Raw genomic sequence first — 6782 nt, 5'->3', positions numbered from 1 at the left:
ACCTGGATAAGTTAGCACACATAGTTATACCTTCAGACTTTCCATTGAGATTTGGCTAACAAATACAGCTCGTGCCCTGCATGCCCTGTCCGGTTGTGATTGGTTTGACTGTAATTTGTAAATGGTCTACAACAATAATTTTCATTTGATAAAACATGCAGTTCCTTTAGAAGTACGCCTCTAGAACTAAATCTGCTGTTTTGCTGTGCATGTTTAATACAACCAGATAAAGAGATTTATGCTGTTGTAGGATTTCAAAAACAACCTCATTATTTTTATTCTTATGCAGAAAATCCCAGTTAATAATGTAATACCCCCAGACTTCAGGCAAACTGATGACATGCTGTTGGTGTCATATTCTGAAATATGATTTAGGCTTTTGATGAAGACAAAATGTTAGCAGAACAATTCACTCTAGAGTTAGCTTTTGAAGAATCACAAGCCTAGAAAATTAAGATATTCCTCAGAGTTTTAAGGTTGTAAAACTAGCAGATATTCTTGAAGTCGTGTGCCTGTGGTCACGTTTTCCGCTACACTGGCCACTGCTGCAACCAGCTCATAACTCACCTATGAGTATGGTAATATGTGGTAAAACTGGAATGTACACTGGCAATGTTTGTTTAGCTTGAGGTTAAACTAAGCCTCAACATTTGGCTACGGTTATCCAATATTATCCAGTATAATACAGTTCACTCAAAAATCTATGTATTGTTTGAAAATAATATGAATAATACTTAAACTATTTAAAGAAAACAGCAAACACTTTATAAAAAATGACTGGTATTATTTTTAGACAAATCAAACATTTCTATATCAAACAGTATTTTATGTGTGTCCATGGAAGTATAAACACTTTCATGAAGATTGAGAAAAGGTTTTTAAAATATTTATTGTAAAAGAACTCGCTTGCAAATTAAGAGTCTTGTTGTGTTCGAATGCATTTGTTTGTTAAATAAGCATTCATGGAAATGTATCTGTTTTGCATGGTCATTCAAAATGAGAAAAGATCTTCTTGAAGGTTGATTCCATTGGAGAAAATTATCAATTCTTTATATTTGTTGAAAATGTGTAGCTAGGATTTATTTAAATGTTTCCTCATTTTTGTATTATATTATTTGATATGACACATTGTAAAGCACAGAATGTACACTGACAATGTTTTTTTCCCTTGGCCTGAGGTCACACTCAGGTTAAACAACTTATTACATTATATACTTTATTCAACTTAGTATATAATTTAGAATAGCTCAGTATACAGGGTAAAACAGCACAATGACAGTGCTATAACATAATAGCATGCTGTCTGTTTTCAGAGGAATACTTTAATACAAATTTTAAATTTGTGTCATTTTAAATTGATATTCCCAGCATTTGCCTCATCAAATTTGATCTGGTACATTAAGGAATAAGAAAAATAATAGTGTTTGCACAGAAAAATGAACCTTAAGGAATATTCCACCCATAAATGAAAGTTTGGCCTCATTTATTCACCCTCATGCCATTCAAAACCTGTTTATGAATACAAAAGATATTTTGAGAAACATCAGGTTTTGTGTCCATGCAATAGAGGTCAATGGGTACAATTGTTGTTTGGTTACCAACGTTCTTCAAAGTATCTTCTTTTGTGTTCCACAGAAGAAAGAAATTCATACATGTTTGGAATAAAATGTGGATGAATAAATGACGAATTATTTTTTTCTGAGTGAACTATCGCTTTAAACAACAGAACATGGATTGGTGTGTTTTTCAACTAGAAAATCTGCTCAGCAGCTCTCATAGTTTACCCCATTGACTGAAACACAATTTCTTATACACACTAAAAATATGTCCTTATCATTTATTTCAGACAACTTGGTAATATCTTGTGAAACCAGTGACTGGTCTGTGTCCACTTAAGGTCAGCTTCGTAGAAGCATTCTCACCTACATGAAGACACACAGACTGTATGCAAAATTTGCAGTGTGTGTCATATTCAAATGAAAAACCAACCAAATAATTGGCTGTGGATTTAAGTTTATTTACACTACTGTAAGAACCCTTAACTATTTAAATAAAGAATTGAAATATAATTTCTAGGAACCAAATAATGAATTCATTAACATATCCTGATGCAATACAATAGTTGAAAATGTTGTATAATATAATATTTGCATAATAATTGAATTGCATGTAACTGTACCCCACATAGAGAACAGACACGTGTTTGATCACTTGAATTTAGCCTAGATGCAGACACAGAAGATAAGCATCTGTTGGGTTTATATTGTAGGCACTATAGAACAGAAGGCTTTGGGGGATCTCAGTCTATAAACAACTTTAATCTATTATTATTAGCCTACTGCAATAGCCTCATCAAAACAGTAGTTTGCAGCTTTTCAGATGGCCACGTTCCTTTATGTCATGAGACATTAACTCATTAGATGGCAACAGCCGCCAGTTAGCATGAGGATTTCACAAACAGAGCAGCTTTTTATCGTCTTTTTTACTTTTACTTATTTTAAGTGGCATAATATTTCACATACTTTATACAAATTAATTTACACACATTGTAATAATATAGGCTATTGGAAAATGATTTATTGGAAAATTACATCATTTTAATTGTTGTCGTGTACTGTTACATCTTGAGCGTTGAATACCTTAAATGAAGGGCCTGCAAAAAATATTCATGCAAAACAATATCAGGCACAATGTGGAATCTGTATTCTTTTAGCATGACGTCACTAGCGGAAAGGTTAAGTGCAATAGTTTGCTACTGCACATGCTTTCTTGAACATCTAATTTCATGTATCTATTCCTATGCTATTATGAACCAATTTAGACATAGAAGACTAAAAATCACATTTTACACAGTGATATTTGATACACTCTTACTGCAATTCAGATTTACTATCTGGATAAACTATAGTGGACAACGAATGTGTTCCTAGCTAACCACATCACGTGATATGTTGTTAAGTAACTGAAACGTAACAAACTTTCTTTGTGCTAATGTAACCAGTTACGTTGTGACGACTGGAAAAAGTTTCCTGGATTCGTTGCCACAAAGTTTGTCAGTAAGTTTCCGCAACGTTGTGACAATGTACCCACCAGGACAGGGACACAACGTCACGGTTACTTACTGACAACGTTGTTGCAACGAATCTAGGAATTTCACTTTTCTAGTTGTCACAACGTTACTAGATTACGTAATCATACCGTTGTGACAACGCCTAATATATTCATACTCAACATTCAGTTAGTTTATTGTACAACAGTACAAAATTATATTTTATTATTTTGCTTCAACGACTGTCAAAATAATAAAAGAATAAAAGCTTCAAGAAACGTGGAACAGGTTTATATAAATTAACAGTAAATTCTATAACAGCTATTTAAATACATAACAGCTAGGCCTATATACGAGTGATAAAACAGCATAAGGACAGTGTACATAACATATGATTTTTGAAAACAAAATAATTTACAGATAAAACATACGCATCTTACAGACATCTTCAAGAGGTCTATATGACATCTGACAGCAGACGTCTCAGAGATGTAGGGCAGAAGAGCAAACAGCATCTGCCAGATGTCTCGCAGATGAATATGCATATCTGAGAATGTAAAATTCTGCTGTGTGTCATGTATTTCGTCCAAAAAAAGTACACTTTGTCAATTTTGTATTTATTCTTTTCCTATTGATTTTTTTGTACTGAAGCAGAAAGATCCGTAATATGTTTAGCATCATGGCAGATATCACGGACTACCAGGAAGTTGTACGCCAAATTCCTACTAAACACAACACACTGTTTGACTTCATGCAGCAGAGTCTAGACAATACTGCGTTAAATAGAACTGCCTCAAAGCGATATTCAATCACACATTATGTTAAATATAACAATATTGCCTTCAACTAACTTCCTTAATGCGTCATGTGATCGCACATTATGTTTAACACATTAAATAGGCTGACAGGACTATAAACAAAATGCGAATGCTGTATCCTTATCGATCGCCAAAAAGCCAATGAAACGATAGCAGTTTGAAACAATTGGAACAATGTGCTGGCCTCCGTTTGTCTGATGTGTTTTTGAATCGTTAGAGCACACAAAAATGTTATCGATCCGATACCAAGTAAATGCAGGGCCGGTTTTGCCGATGTAGATATACCGATACCAATGCTTTCTACTTCTAGAAGCATTCAACTTACATTTACTGTCCTGTAGACGTCATGATTTATCAGATGAATCCATCATTAATATGCAAAATCTGCATACATTTTCATGACCACTAAAATATTTTGTGATTTGTGGTCTTAATGTGCCTGTATTTACTTGGGAATTACTTGTGTAGGACTTTGCATCAAATTATTACTGGAAAATAGTAACGATAACAGATTAGCAAAACAGAAAAACGATTTATAACAAAACAATGTCTCCCTATCACGGTACTACTTCTCTAGCTTTAGAAAACAAACAAAGTGCACAAAATTGTTACTGAAGAACAAAGAAAAGAATCACACAACTGTTTGAGAAATAAAGTACATTAAGTTCTTAAATAATAAAGTACTTTAATTCTCAATTTATGCTTTTTATCCCTAAAAGCCCATTTAGGTGCCCAAACTCCACAAGATGCTCCTATTCTCTTCGCTGGCTGTAGTCTAAGTCACGTGATAGCAGACTACAAAACACAGCAGGGCAGGGAGGAGCAACGTGTGCAAAACTATGTGTATGGGAAATAGGTTTTCTTCATTATACAGTTATTAGCTACATTAGTAAATACACAATACAATAGTGAAGATATGCATGAAACAACGCGTGGAGTTTGACAGTGTTTGTTATTTTATAGCCAAATACTGGTCCAGAAGATTAGTTGATCAGCTCCTTCACTTCTGAGCTGTTATTTGACGTAACTCTTCATCTTTCCCTGTTTGATTAATACCCAGTAGTTGTTGTTTCTGTTCTTTCTGCGCATGTGATGCTGTTAGGAGCGTGTGAACCTCAGGCTCTGTAATTTGTCGCCACCTACAATATAACACATGGTTTTAACCACATGTCAGTAACCAATGTTGTAGCGCCATCTGCCGACTGTGGTCTTTACGCAGTTATTTTACTTGAGGTTTCAAACAGTTTAAGCAACGCAAACAGGTTTTCCTGATTTAATTTGTCAAAATAAATAATTTCAAAATAAAAATGCATTTACGGCAAAAGTAATTTTGTACAATAAATATACTTAAACTGACATCAAGAGCGTTCAAGACCTTAATGGACTACTTTCAGTTTCGGCACCAGGGGCGCCATAGGATCACACATTATGTTGGACCCATTAAATAAGTCCAACAGAATTAATATAAAATGCAAATTTGCTATAATTTTAGTTTTCAAAAAGGGACAAGGACAGTGTAATGGTCAAGCACATACACAAATAAACATTTATGGTTTACAAGAGCTCTGAGGATTTGCACATGCACAAGATACATAAAAACAAGTAATACAAATCCACAGGACTGTGCAAATAATGTAAGTGCATTTAAATATTTTTAAAGAATTTTTTTCTGGGTTCCAAACATGTTAAGAGCTTTTATGTCATGAAGTTCATTATTACTTGACATTTAAACTCGCTGCTTAACTTGTATTCATACCAGCATGTTCTTTTAAAGAGATACCAACCTAAAAGTTGAGGATTTTAGGTTATGCTTCAACACATGACAACACACAGATCTTAAATCATGAAATAAACCTACACTCGATGTAATTTTCAGTTAAACTTATTCATTATAAATAATTTGATCAAACGATGAATTAAACTATAATTAAAGGCCAAAAACGAGGAACGCTTCACGAATCTGCGTGTCATCCTTGCTGATGTTCGCTTCCAATTCTGTTCCAATTTGCGCGTGCGCTGAGTGGCGGTGCACCTCGTCCGTGACTGGCCGTCTGGATGTTCCAACTTGCATGCGCCACCATTGGTCCTGATGTGTAGCCCCCCCAATTGTCCATTTTGGTCGCGTGTCGGGTAAATCGGCTATGTAGGGGTTTACGATGTAAATAGCGTGTGCATTAAATAAGTAACGTTATGCTGTGAAAGAGGTTTTCCTTGTCGCTGTAAAAGTTTCACTTTTAGTTCATTTGCTATAAATTTGTTTTGGGTAAATGCGGTAGTTCGATACTTGCTTATGGACAAGAAAACATGGTGTTAATGTTATCAAAGTTTACTTCCCATTTCATGGTTAAAGTATTAAAACAATGGCACGCGACTGTGGTTTTACCACAAGTATCGCAGTTGACCTTAAACCACTTACATTAAGTTTTTCTCTTTGTGCCAAGTACTGTCATTGTCAAGTGTACTGTATGTGTACAGCATTGAAATTCACGATGAGTACTTTATGACGAAGTTCAAGATAAAGTTTATTGTATGTCAGTGTCCTATGTCACCTGCTGCAAGAGTGTTAAAGTGACCCCCTGCAGTGCCCTCTGCTGGAGACAGCCATGAAATGAAAGTTCATGTGCGGGACAGACATGAAAGGTCATGTTCACACCCGCCCAGGTGCCTCTCTGACTTTTTTGACCCTTTGATCCCTCACATTTATTATTTCTTCCTCTTATCAGTGCAATGTTTGTTGTATTGATGTATAGCTAGATCAAACCGGTGTATATGTGTTTTTAATGGTGATGTGTCTTATGTTTTTCTCTGTGCCTTACAGGACATGGATTTCAATGCCATCCTCGGTAGAGAGGCCATTGAGGAGGCCGCGGCTCGTGTGGCTGCAGCTGGAGGGGACACCGGAAATCGGCAGCTAG

Source organism: Barbatula barbatula, assembly GCF_947034865.1.
Source record: "Barbatula barbatula genome assembly, chromosome: 15".
Classification (NCBI taxonomy): Eukaryota; Metazoa; Chordata; class Actinopteri; order Cypriniformes; family Nemacheilidae; genus Barbatula; species Barbatula barbatula.
The sequence above is the reverse complement of the archived record's forward strand: the minus strand, read 5'-3'. Positions refer to the sequence as shown.